Raw genomic sequence first — 13,484 nt, 5'->3', positions numbered from 1 at the left:
TTGATGAAAGGTATACATGTGAAACACCTATTAGTGCATTCACCACTATTCAGGTGTCTTAGAACTATGATAATATCAAAATAATTAAATGCATTTTAAGCTATGGCTATATAGAGACGTATCATTCTGAAAATTATATTTTCATATATACAGTAGAGTAACACATTCTTCCTTAAGGTATTATTGGAAACAGTAGAGATTAGTGGCCCTTCAGTGAACACACAGAGGGCTATGTAGATCATTTCTCTAGGCTGGCTTTTTCCAATTTTTAGGAAATCTGTTTCTACAGAGAAGAGCCAGTTGGTAGGCCTAACAGCTGTATTCCAGATCAAGCTCGACTGCTGTTTATGCATCTAAGGTTGGCCATGGAAAAACTGACATTAATAATGCCATGATCGCAGGAAACTCCACTGCACAATAGAGCCCATCTATTACTACTCTTTCTTGCTGTAGACAGGCAACCCTGATCCCAGGAAAACTTGGGTTGCTTTATTACACAGTCGAGTGTATGCAGGCATATATCACGATACCTGGGGAAACAGTGCTTATATCATACTGTTGTCATTAACTTTTACATTCCTGAGAACAGTGGCACCTTACTTATCTCTGTCTACCCAATACTGATGCACAATTGTTACTTATCAAATATTTTATGAATTCAGATATATTCTGATGGCAGAGTTCTGCCTCCCCATACTTAAAGCAATTTGACTGATTCCCTGAGCTATTCAGAATTAGGAAATGTTTCTAGGAACAATTTAAATTTAGCCCAATACTGATTAGTGTAAGTGACAATTTATTGAAAGTCTAACCATGATCTTCAATTCTTGCCACAATGAGATGATCAGAATCACTTGTGGGACTCAAAAATAAAACAACAAACGTGTTGTTGTGCCGCCTTTAGACTTCATAAATGAGTACATCTAGGGATAGATTTCAGAAATATGTGCTTTTAGGGCGCCTGGGTTGCTGGGTTAAGCCTCTGCCTTCAGCTCAGGTCATGGTCCCAGGATCCTGGGATCGAGTCCCACATCGGGCTCTCTGCTCGGCAGGGAGCCTGCTTCTTCCTCTTTCTCTTTCAGTCTGCCTCTCTGCCTACTTGTGATCTCTGTCTGTCAAATAAATAAATAAAATCTTAAAAAAAAAAAAAGATTTCAGATATATGTGCTTTTAAAGTTCATTAGCTAATAGCCACCAGGGTTGAAAAAAACCTGTAATTGCTAAACTTCTGTAAGTTGCTAAATGCTTTATTTACCATGAATGATTTTAAGAAATTACTATAACTAATTTGCTTCTTGAAACTATGTAAATAACACTTTTGCTGCCACTTTACAAAAAAACTGAAATAAGCATATTAAGTGACATTCTCAGGGTCACACATAAAGTAGTTGAAGCTAAGAGTTTGAACCCAAGCAGTCTAATTTCAAAACTGCGATCTTAACTGTTAAGAATACTATCATTCTTGGAAACTATTCATAAAAATCACTTGTCTGTGGAAGTTATATGCACAGGAAAGAATTGCTACATTTCAGGCAAGTGTGACAAAAAACCCCACTAGAATTCTATAGCTTAACTCTAGCTCAGGAAAATTTTTTTACAGTCCTAGTTGCTGTTACAGATGACTCCTATACTGTATGTATACATGAGCAGGTGGGTATGTACTGATTATATGAGTCCACACAGAGATCTTTTTCATTCAACCACTAAACAAAAGCATAGAGAAATACATAAAATGTATAGCTATTTAAAATGTCTTCATTTTACTTCACTGTTTAGTAACTTCTGGGTGTTCTGGTTTTAAATCTATTATGGAAAGCTTAATTGCCTAGTCTAAGATGAAATGGCATACCTCAAGCTGCTAGTAAAACTCTGATCCAAGTAATAAAATCGAGGCTTCTGGTTAGATTCATACTATATAGAAGAGTGGTATTCTGCATTTAATTTGTTACAATATGTTATTGTTAAATCCAAGCTCACACAGATTGTAGTTGGGAAAAGGAAAAGTATTTTAATAGTATTTTCAGATAATTACAAATACTTTTTTCTTATATTACAAAAAACTCAAGAAGTGGTAGTTTCTTAAAAGATAGCTCAAACTTCTGTTTCCAGCCAAGATGGAATAATGACCGCATATACCCTTCTTGCTGAAAGAACCAAATTAACAAACTACATGGAAAAGTGGATTTCAGGATGACCTGAGAATGAAGAAACAAAGGGAGCCCTACGATTTTCCAGCTTACCGCCTTGAGGGAGTTTCCAGACCATGATGCAAGAAGGAATTGAGGAAGAGTCCAGTAGACATCATGAGTGAGAAAATGGAGCCGAGAGTCTAGAGAGACTAAGATAGCTAGAGTTCACAGGACAGAGTACCTGTGAGAAGAGGAGACTGAATGCCAGAGATCTGCAGATGATCCCTCTTGATAATTAAATTCAGTACTGATTAGCACATTTATGTGAGGAAGTGGAGGCTGAAGAAAGACATCCAGAGGAATTGGAGCAAACATTGTCTGGTGCTCACAAGCATCTAGTAATAATGCCGGTTCTCAACTAAGGTCACTGGGTAGTAACTCACCTGAGTAGTAGGGAATGATTTGCCCTAGGTTGCACTGCTCTGGGGCCCACCCAATGAATCATAAAAGGAAGGTCAAAAAGGATCAAACCACTCCCAGATAATGCATGCTAGAACAAAGCATAAAAATACTTACAGGAAAAAATCAAATGCCCAGCACCTATGAGAAAATTAACAATGACTGCACTCTAATTAAAAATAACTAGGCATGCAAAGAAGCAGAACACAATCTAAAATAAAAATAAATTGAAACAAACCTGTATCTGATGTAAATGTTAAAATTAACAGATGAGGCTATTAAAATAGCTGCAGCTATTACATGTGTTCAAAACTCAAGTAGAAACATGGAGGATATTAAAGAGACAAAATTAAAACTTTTAGAGATGAAAGCTAGTGTGTGAGGTGAAAATACACTATATGGGATTAATGGCAATTAATACATTGCAGAAGATTACTCATTAGTGAACTTGACCTATCAATAGGAATTATTTAAAAAAAAAAAAAAAGAGCAGTGAGTTGTAGAATAACTTAAAGTAGCCTAATGTACAGTTAGAATCTGAAGGAAGAATTTGGGGGAGAGTATACAAGATATTTGAAATAAATAATGAACTAAGAATTTTCAGACTTTATGGAAACTATTAACTCACAAATCCAAAAATTCAATAAACCCCAAACACAAGAGATATTAAAACTATGAATCCACCTCATAGCCAGTATAAAACCATAAAAGCAATAAAAAAAGAACAAAGATGACTATAACAGAATTTTCATCAGAAATAATCAGAGAAGATAATGGAGAAACATCTGTAGAGAACTAAAAGGAAAAAACCCCTGCCTATGTAGAATTCTATACCCAGCAAAATGTCTTTCAAAGGCAAACATGAAATAAAGTAGCCTTCAGATATATAAAATTTAAAGAATTCATCACTGGCCCTATAAGAAATATTAAAGGATGTCTTTTAAGCAGACAGAAAATGATATTAAGTGAAAATGTGTGTTTACATGAGGGAATAATGAACACTGGAAATAAACATAATTTTAATATATAAGATTTTTAAAATTTAAATCCTTTACAAGATAATTGACTATTCATCCAAAAATAACAATCTTGTGGGCTTTATAACATAAAAAAATGACAATAGCATAAAGGCCAGTAGGAAAAAAATAAGAAAGAGTAGACAATCATAGTCTTGCACATTTTGGCATGCATGGATTTCAGTTACATAACACCAGTTTCCTAACAACATAGTTCACATTTCTGTTAACACAGCATATTAGCTGTGAATACTTGGATAAAATACAAACTTTATAGCTAACTCAGTCGACATATCACTACATAAATAACAGATGTGGATTAGGAGGCATGACCAATCATGTCATTTAATTGTGACAACTGCCCAGTTGACGTTATTTCCAGTTCAGAGCTAAGGAGACGGGGGTTCAGTTTTTCTGTGCATATCTTAGGATCTTTCCCACAATAATTATTTTCTATGTTACACATTCAATACTCATCATCATTCTCATGGAACCCAACACGGGGCTTGAACTCACAACCCTGAAATTAAGAACTAAACCAAGATTAAGAGTCGGGTGTTTAACTGAGCCATGCAGGCAGCTCAGCATTCTTTGTAAATTCATCCATTCTTTTGCTGTGATTGGTTTATGGTGTTACACAGGGCTTCTCCTTTTGGTTGTGCTTTGTTTTTAATACAATTGGACTTAAATAAAAATTTTATGTGTTTAATAGAAAACATTTCCTTGTTTGGTATGAAGAATTTAGTAGTATATTTAAATGCAAATATAGATAACATTGTTTAAGTGCCGAATGGCCCCTGTTCCATTTTTTTTTTTTTAAGATTTTATTCATTTATTGAGAGCACAAGCAGGGGGGAGTTGGAGGAGGGAGAGGAAGCCAGAGAAGCAGGTTCCAGGGAGCCTGATGCAGTGCTCATCCCAGGATCCTGAGATCATAGCCTGAGCCAAAAGCAGACGCTTAACCGACTGAGCCATCCCAGCGCCACTACTGTTTCATTTATAACTTCTAGTCTAGGAGTACTCCTAGTCTAGGCAGAGTAAAACAGATGGAGAAAACTCCTTAACACTATTTAGTAACCTTAGATTTCTTTGTGGTTTAGTGCAGTTTCAGCTGTGCAATCTCCCAAAGTCATGCAAGAAGTGAAAAATGCTAAGGGAGGAACAATGAAAATGAGCCTTAAAGTAAGGAATATTTTCACAAGACACTTAAAAATACTTCAAAATAAAATTTAGTCTTAAAAACACCAACTAATTACTTTTCTGACTGCCTAGCACTGTAAATTGTTCTTGATTATTTTTTCACATGGTATTTAAAATAAATGCCAAGGAAAGGAAATAAGGTATCTAGTAAAATAGGTGAAATATTTGGGTAAAGTGTATTACATTTAGAGGACAAAATATACATTTAAATGTGCATCCTTTAGCTTTAAGATATGAAACATGCTAATCATTATCTCTACATCCCAGTACACAGAAAGGAAAATTTAAACCATAGGGATAAGAGTGCTTTACTCTTGGGAATTAAAACCCCACATCACTCAATTATAATTGTTGCCAAAGCTCTTGAAATAGCATTTCCAGAACTTAGTAATGGTGTACTTAGAAAAAGAACCACAGTTCTGGGCTCTCTAAACATTTTCAGCCTTGTGGATATGGCTTTTACTAATGAGCTTGTTCAAGTAATTCATCAAGCTGTTAATCCTCTGCTTTAAACTTCAATTGACACTATTTTTCTATAGTCTGTGGTAGTACACTTACAGACTCAAAGATTTTAGTTAATAAATTACATCTTTTACTTGGTTCTACCAATGCAGTTTTGTGATGCTGAAAGGTGTTATTAGTGCTTCAAAAGGGAAAAAAACACCCATATTTCTGAGGGGTAGGGAGTTGAAGTATAACTTTCATTTATAACAAAATATTTGTAGAGAAAAAAAATTACCAGGTAGAGATCCTTGACTAGTTATTTGAATACTTCCAAGTTTCTTTGGAGGAAAAAATAAACAAAATATTAACTGATTTTTTTAATGTCTTAAGATTTACTTTGGTGAATTATCACCTATACATGAAACAATACCTAATTTGTTACTGTTTCTGTTTCTGCTACAGAGTTACTCTGTTGTCTTAGGCATACCCTTAGTATGTTCCTGCCTCGAAATTCTAATATGCAAAAAGAAATTTTGTTTATTATTCACTTAATTAGTACTTTCATTTATACCTCACATTTCAGGGTCTTTTGAAAAAACAACTAATTGCTAACCCTTAATGGACACTGACATAAGAATTTAATATGCATTATTTTATTTAATTCAATTCTCCTATGAAGAGGACATTGCTTCATTTTGTAGATAAGGAAATACATAAACATAAGGAAATATTAAGAGGTTAACTTGTTCAATACCACATAGCTAATAAGTGGGAGAGCCAGAATTCAAACCTGTCTGGCACAAGTGTTCACTTCTTAATCATTACTCTATTGCTTAGCATAAAAAATATGAAATCCACATGGTATTTATGAGGAAATTGAAACACAAATGAGATTAAGTGACTCAATCAATGCTATATTCATGGCTAGAACCAGTGCTAGAACCCAGATCTTCCCAACCTTGTCCTACTTAATTTTGCATTATATAATGCCTATAAAGCTGAATCTATTTCTGTTTAGAGTAAGAAAATATAGAAAATTGCTTATAAATCCAAAGGTTGTTGAATTTCACTGCTAAAGGGTCTATTTTTAAATACACTTGACTGAGGGACACCTGGGTGGCTCAGTCAGTTAAATGTTTTGCCTTCAGCTCAGGTCATGATCCCACAGGATCCTGTGATTGAATCCCACATCTGGTTCCTTGCTCAGGAGGGAGCCTGCCTCTACATCTGCCTGCCATTCCCCCTGCTTGTTCTCTCTCTCTCTCTGACAAATAAATAAATAAAACATTTAAATAACTAAATAAACTAGATTAAAATATGCAATAAAATAATGTAAATAATTAGGCTATGTTCAAAAGCCCGAAAAATAAATTCTATGTTTCAAAACACTAAAATAAAAATAACTTTGATGAGTTTCTTTTGATACTCTTGTATATTTTAATAAATTGTTACTTTAATTAAGCCCATGACTAAAACTTTTTCTAAGTTTTCTGTAACAATTTGATTGACACAATTTATTGAATGAACCTTCCTAAACTTAAGGTTGTACATAAATATGTAATAGAAACTCATGGGGTAGGGGGGAAATCTCAGGACAAAAAAAGTTTTCTGTTCAATTATACTTTCAGAATTATTTATATTTTTTAAATCGATAACATTTATTAAGAAATTTGTATGGTCAAACCTCTGGGGTGTTTTGGTTTATTCTTAAGCAGTTTGACTATGGTATCTCTAGGCTTGGTTTTCTTCAAACTTGTTTTAGAATCACTGAGATACTTGGATTATAAATTTTTCTCTTTCACTAAATTTGCAGTTTTTGGTCATTATTTCAGATTTGGTCATTATAGATCAGATTATTTTCTGCTCTATTCTCTTCCTCTCTTTTCCTTCTGGAACTCTAATTATCCTTTTGATATTATACTACAAGTACCTGAGTTTTTTCTTTACACTTTATTTCTACCCCTTTTCCTTCTCCTTTCTTCAGACTGAATAATTTTTATTGATTTCTCTTCAAATTAACTGAGTTTTTCCACTGTTGACTTCATGTGGCTCTTTTACCCATATGAATTTCTAAAATTTCAGACACTGCATTTTTTTAGTTCTAAAATTCCCATTTGGCTCTTTTTAAAATAGATTCTCTGCTAATTTTCCTAGAATTTTATTCATTACAAGCGTATTTTCATTTGTATTATATAGTTTTAACAGGTGCTTTAAAATCTTTGTCTGATTATTCTAACATAGTAATCATCTTAAAATTGGCCTCTGCTGATTATCCCTAGAGATTGGATCACATTCTCTGCATCTTCATACATCAAATGGTTTTGGGTTGTATATTGCACATTGTAACAGATATGTTGTAGAGACTCTGAATTTGGTTATAGTTTGGAAGGAGTGAAGATGGTGGTGAGGTAGCAGGCTGAGATGACATCAGGTCACAGGAGTTCAGTTATATAGTTATCAAAACATCTTGAACACCTACAGATCCAACAGGAGATTGAAGAGAAGAAGAGCAGCAATTCTAGAAACAGAAAATCGACCACGTTCTGAGAGGTAGGACGTGTGGAAAACTGAATCCGAAGTGACAGGAAGTTACACCGCGGGGGGAGGGCCTGGCTCCTGGCAAGTGCTGGAGCAACAGAGCAGAAAATCAGAAATTTAAAAGTCTGCTCTACTGAGGGACACTGCTCTAGAGGCGAAATGGGGGTGGAGCCTTTGTGGGGACAGCATAGTCTCAGATTCCCACAGGATTGGGAACCTGATCCAGAAGGATTGGGGGTGTCTGAGTGTAGCAGACCTCGCAGGTATTAGAGCGGGGAAGCTGGCTACAGAGATGGAGCTGAGGAGTGAGCTCTCAGCTCAGGATTACCTTAAACTGTGATCCGTGGCACAGTCAGACCACTGCTCTTTGAGAAGGGACCCCACAAGTGGCAGATCTGGGGAGACTCACGTTCCTTCTCTGGAGGCAGGAAACTTCTGGGTTTGGAGACGCCAAATGGGGCTGTGTGCCAGAGATAGAAATGCTCAGTCACAGGCTGGGTGAGCTTGGAGCACAGCCAGAGACCAGGGAAATGGGAGTGATTGAGTACTTTTCTCTGAGGGTGCACAGAGGAGTGGGGCCCCGAGCTCTCAGCTCCTCTGGTCCAGAGATTGGGAGGTCGCCATTTTCATTCCCATCCTCCAGAGCTCTATAGAAAGCACTCAAGGAACAAAAGCTGCTGAGAGCGAACCTGAGCAGATTACTTAGCCCAGCCCCTGGCAAGGGCGGGGCAATTCTGCCTCAGGCAAAGACATTTGAGAATCACTACAACAGGCCCCTCCCCCAGAAGATCAGCAAGAACATCCAACCAAGATCATGCTCACTGATCAAGGAGAACAGTGAAATTCCAGAGGAGAGGAAAGCAAAGCATGGAATTCATGGCTTTCTCCCCATGATTCTTTAGTCTTGCAAAGTTAATTAAATTTTTTAATTTTCTTTTTTTCTTATTCTAATTTTTTTTTAATTTTTACTCTTTCCTCTTTTAATTTTTTTTAACTAGTTTAAGATAAATATAAGGTAAGAATACCTTTTATAAAAAATCTTTTTGAAATTTCATTATTATAGTCAGAGTTTATCCTTCATTGTATCTAACTTTATTTTTTGTATATATACAGGGTTTTTTCTTCTAAAAAGTTTTGGGATACAACTACTTCTAATAGATCAAAATATACCCTAAATCTAACACAGGACTTTGTTCTAGTCTCCAGCCTGAGCAAATTCTCTCAACTTTCTTTTTCTTTCTTTTCCCAACCAATTTATCTTATCAACTCCTTTTTTAGAATTTTTTTTTGAATTTTCATCTTTACAGTCATATTCCATCACTTCATTGTATTTACCCTTATTTTTGTATACATATATAAGTTTTTCTTTCTTTAAAATTTTGGAGGTAGTTTCTTCTAAGAGACCAAAATACACCCAAAATCAAGTGGGTGGCTCCATTCTATTCACCAGTCTAATATATATGTATATTTTGAATTTTTTTAAAAAAAATTTTGAGCTTTTTTTTACTTCGTTTCTTTTCCCCATGATTTGGGGTCTCTTCTAATTTAGTTAGCGCACATTTTTCTGGGGTCTTTGCCACCCTTTTAGTATTTTATTCTCTCCTTCGTATATTCTTATCTGGATAAAATGACAAGGTGGAAAAAGTCACCACAAAAAAAAAAAAAAAAAAGAACAAGAGACAGTACTGAAGGCTAGGGACCTAATCAATATGGAGATTGGTAACATGTCAGATCTAGAGTTCAGAATGACAGGTCTCAAGGTGCTAGCTGGGCTCGAAAAAGGCATGGAAGATATTAGAGAAATGCTGTCTGGAGAAATAAAAGCCCTTTCTGGAGAAATAAAAGAACTAAAATCTAACCAAGCAGAAATCAAAAACACTATTATGTGCAATAAAAAATGGAGGTTCTTACTGCTAGGACGAATGAGGCAGAAGAGAGAATTAGTGATATAGAAGACCAAATGATGGAGAATAAAGAAGCTGAACAGAAGAGATACAAACTACTGGACCACGAGGGGAGAATGTGAGAGATAACTGATAACATAAGATGAAACAATATTAGAATAATTGGGATTCCAGAAGAAGAAGAAAGAGAGAGAGGGGAAGAAGTATATTGGAGTGAATTATTACAATTTCCCTAATATTGCAATGGGAAAGAACTTCAAAATCCAGGAGGCACAGAGAACCCCCCTCAAAATCAATAAGAATAGGTCTACACCCTATCATCTAATAGTAAAACTTACAAGTCTTAGTGACAAAGAGAATATCCTCAAAGTAGCCCAAGATAAGAAGTTTGTGATATACAATGGTAAATATATAATACTGGCAGCAGACTTATCCACAGAGACCTGGCAGGCCAGCAAAGACTGGCATGACATATTCATAGCACTAAACAAGAAAAATATGCAGCCAAAAATACTATATCCAGGCAGGCTATCATTGAAAATAGAAGGAGAGATAAAAAGCTTCCAGGACAAACAAAAACTAAAAGAATTTGTAAACACCAAACCAGCTCTACAGGAAATATTGAGAGGGGTCCCCTAAGCAAGGAGAGAGCCTAAAAGTAGTAGGCCAGAAAGGAACAGAGACAATATACAGTAACAGTCACCTTACAGGCAATATAATGGCACTAAATTCATATCTCTCTATTACCCTGAATGTAAATGGGCTAAATGCCCCAATCAAAAGACACAGGGTATCAGAATGGATAAAAAAACAAAACCCATCAATATGCTGTCTACAAGAAACTCATTTTAGGCCCAAAGACACCTCCAGATTTAAAGTGAGGGGGTGGAAAAGAATTTACCATGTTAATGGACATCAAAAGAAAGCTGGAGTGGCAATCCTTATATCAGATAAAGTAGATTTTAAGCCATTATAAGACTATATAAGACTATAATAAGAGATGAGGAAGGTCACTATCATACTTAAAGGGTCTGTCCAACAAGAAGATCTAACAATTTTAAATATCTATGCCCCTAACATGGGAGCAGCCAACTATATAAACCAATTAATAACAAAATCAAAGAAACAAATGAACAATAATACAATAATAGTAGGGGACTTTAACACTCCCTTACTGAAATGGACAGATCATCGAAGCAAAAGATCAACAAGGAAATAAAGGCCTTAAAGGATACACTGGACCAGATGGAGATCACATTAGAACATTAGAACATTCCATCCCAAAGCAACAGAATACACATTCTTCTCTAGGACACATGGAACATTCTCCAGAATAGATCAGATCCTGGGTCACAAATAAGGTGTCCACCAGTACCAAAATATTGGGATCATTCCCTGCACATTTTCAGATCACAATGCTCTGAAGCTAGAACTCAATCGCAAGAGGAAAGTTGGAAAGAACTCAAATACATGGAGGCTAAAGAGCATCCTACTAAAGAATGAATGGGTCAACCAGGAAATTAAAGAAAAACTGAAAAAATTCATGGAAACAGATGATAATGAATACACAAATGTTCAAAATGTGTGGGACACAGCAAAGGCAGTCCTGAGAGGAAAATATATAGCGATACAAGCCTTTCTCTAGAAACAAGAAAAGTCTCAAATACACAACCTAACCCTACACCAAAAGGAGCTGGAGAAAGAACACCAAGGAAAGCCTAAACCCAGTAGGAGAAGATTAATAATAAAGATCAGAGCAGAAATCAAAGAAATAGAAACCAAAAAGCAATAGAACAAATCAACGAAACTAGGAGCTGTTTCTTTGAAATAATTAATAAGATTGATAAACCCCTGGCCAGAATTATCAAAAAGAAAAGAGAAAGGATCCCCAAAAAATAAAATCATGAACTAAAGAGGAGAGATACAACCAATACCAAATAAATACAAACAATTATAAGAACATATTATGAGCAACTGTATGCCAGCAAGTTTGATAATCTGGAAGAAATGGATGCATTCTGAATTTGGTTATATTCCTTTGATGAACCTTCAGGTTTTTGTTTTAGCAAATGGTTAGTTTGGTTATATTCAAACAGAAACCTCTGCTTTGCCTATGGTGAGTAGAAACTCAAATCTCAATTCATACTCCCTTCAATCAGCTCAGCACATGTGTGGTTCTAGGGTCAACCAGAGATTTGGGCAGAGTTTGCTTCTGCCCAAATATTTGGATTTGCCTTATCTAGCTCTCTTTTTTCTGTTTTGTTGTTGTTGTTGTTTTGTTTTGTTTTGTTTTCTCTCTCTCACAACTCTGCTTGTCATAGCTCCTTCCCTTCATTTCTCTGGACAAAAAGATAGCAGCATTTTAGCTTTTATGCATTTATGCATTTTCTCTCAGCATTTTAGCCACTTTGCACTGTGGTACAAATGTTCTTGACCTCAGAGAAAATCTCAAATAAAGAAAACTCACCTTCTGAAGATTATTACTTCCAACTTTTAGTTTTCTTCTAAAATATGCCCACTTTTGTCAATTCTTTAGAGCCCCTAGGTTGCTAAACTTTTATTTCTGTCTAGACTTTTTAGTTATTATCTATAAGGAGAAGGGAGATAGTTAGGAGCTTTTTTTTTTAATTATTATTTTTTTTAATTGAAGGAAAAGCTGTCAATTTCAGATATTTGAAATAGAAAAGCAATAGTATACAGATTTCGTTCAGGAGAAGGTCCCAATAAATATGTCATAAATATGTCATATTTCACAAGGCCCAAAATAACACAAAATATTTACATTTTTTGGAACATAAATGTGGAACATGAATGTGGACATAGCACAGAGGACCATAGGGGAAGGGAGGGTAAACTGAAGGGGGAGAAATCAGATAGGGAGATGAACCATGAGAGACTATGGACTCCAGAAACATACTGAGGATTTCAGAGGGGACCTAGGGTGAAGGGATTAGGTGTAGCCAGGTAAAGCATAGTGAGGAGGGCGTGTGTTGTGTTAAGCACTGGATATTATATGCAACTAATGAATCATTGAACACTACATCAAAGACTAATGATACATACAGTGGCTAGCTGACCATAACTTAAAAAAAAGCAAAACTAGAAGAATTAAACTCGGGAATTTTTTTTAAAATTTTTTATTTATTTGTCAAAGAGAGAGAGAGAGAGAGAGAGAACACAAGCAGGAGGAGTGGCATGCAGAGGGAAAAGCAAGCTACTCATTGAATAAGAAGCCTGATGTGGGACTTGATCCCAGGTATGTGGGATCATGACCTGAGCTAAAGACAGATGCTCAACCTACTGAGCAACATAGGTGTCCCAGGAATTTTTTATTTTTTATTTTGCTCATTTGACCTAGATATTTTAGTACTGTCAGTCTTAAGAAACTGACCATATGAGTTGAAAGTTTTCAACATTTGATTGAAACAAAGTAATAAAAAGGCAAATGATGGAAGTTCCTGGATATTTACTCTTGTTTTATATTTTGCTAGCAATATTAATTGTATGTTCACATACATATGAATAACTTGCATTTTCAAGTTATAGAAAAATAATAGACCATAATTTCATTTCAAAAATTTACTTTTTTAGAAGATTTTATTTATTTATTTGAGAGAGAGAGAAAGGATAAGCAGTGGGGAAGTACTAAGGGAGAGGGAGAGAGAGAAGCAGACTACCTGCTGAGCAGGAAGTCTGATGTGGGGCTCTATCCCAGGACCTGGATATCATAACCTGAACCAAAGGCAGATGCTTAACTGACTGAGCCACCCAGGCACCCCTAACACAAAACGATT

The 13,484-nt window shown here is 35.5% G+C and overlaps 1 long non-coding RNA gene across 1 annotated transcript; it reads right to left on the bottom strand.

Annotated features, from left to right (window-relative positions):
• Positions 1 to 7,445: 7,445 nt before the first annotated feature.
• LOC309871271 lies at positions 7,446 to 10,940 on the bottom strand. Its single transcript, XR_014315161.1, has 3 exons — positions 10,866 to 10,940; positions 8,196 to 8,246; positions 7,446 to 7,766 (listed from the first exon to the last, which is right to left on the bottom strand). It is a non-coding gene; the product is annotated as an uncharacterized lncRNA (long non-coding RNA).
• Positions 10,941 to 13,484: the final 2,544 nt, after the last annotated feature.

This window comes from Mustela nivalis (genome assembly GCF_964662115.1).
Source record: "Mustela nivalis genome assembly, chromosome: 8".
Lineage (NCBI taxonomy): Eukaryota > Metazoa > Chordata > Mammalia > Carnivora > Mustelidae > Mustela > Mustela nivalis.
Note: the sequence above shows the minus strand (reverse complement) of the source record. Positions and strands in the feature narration are given on the sequence as shown.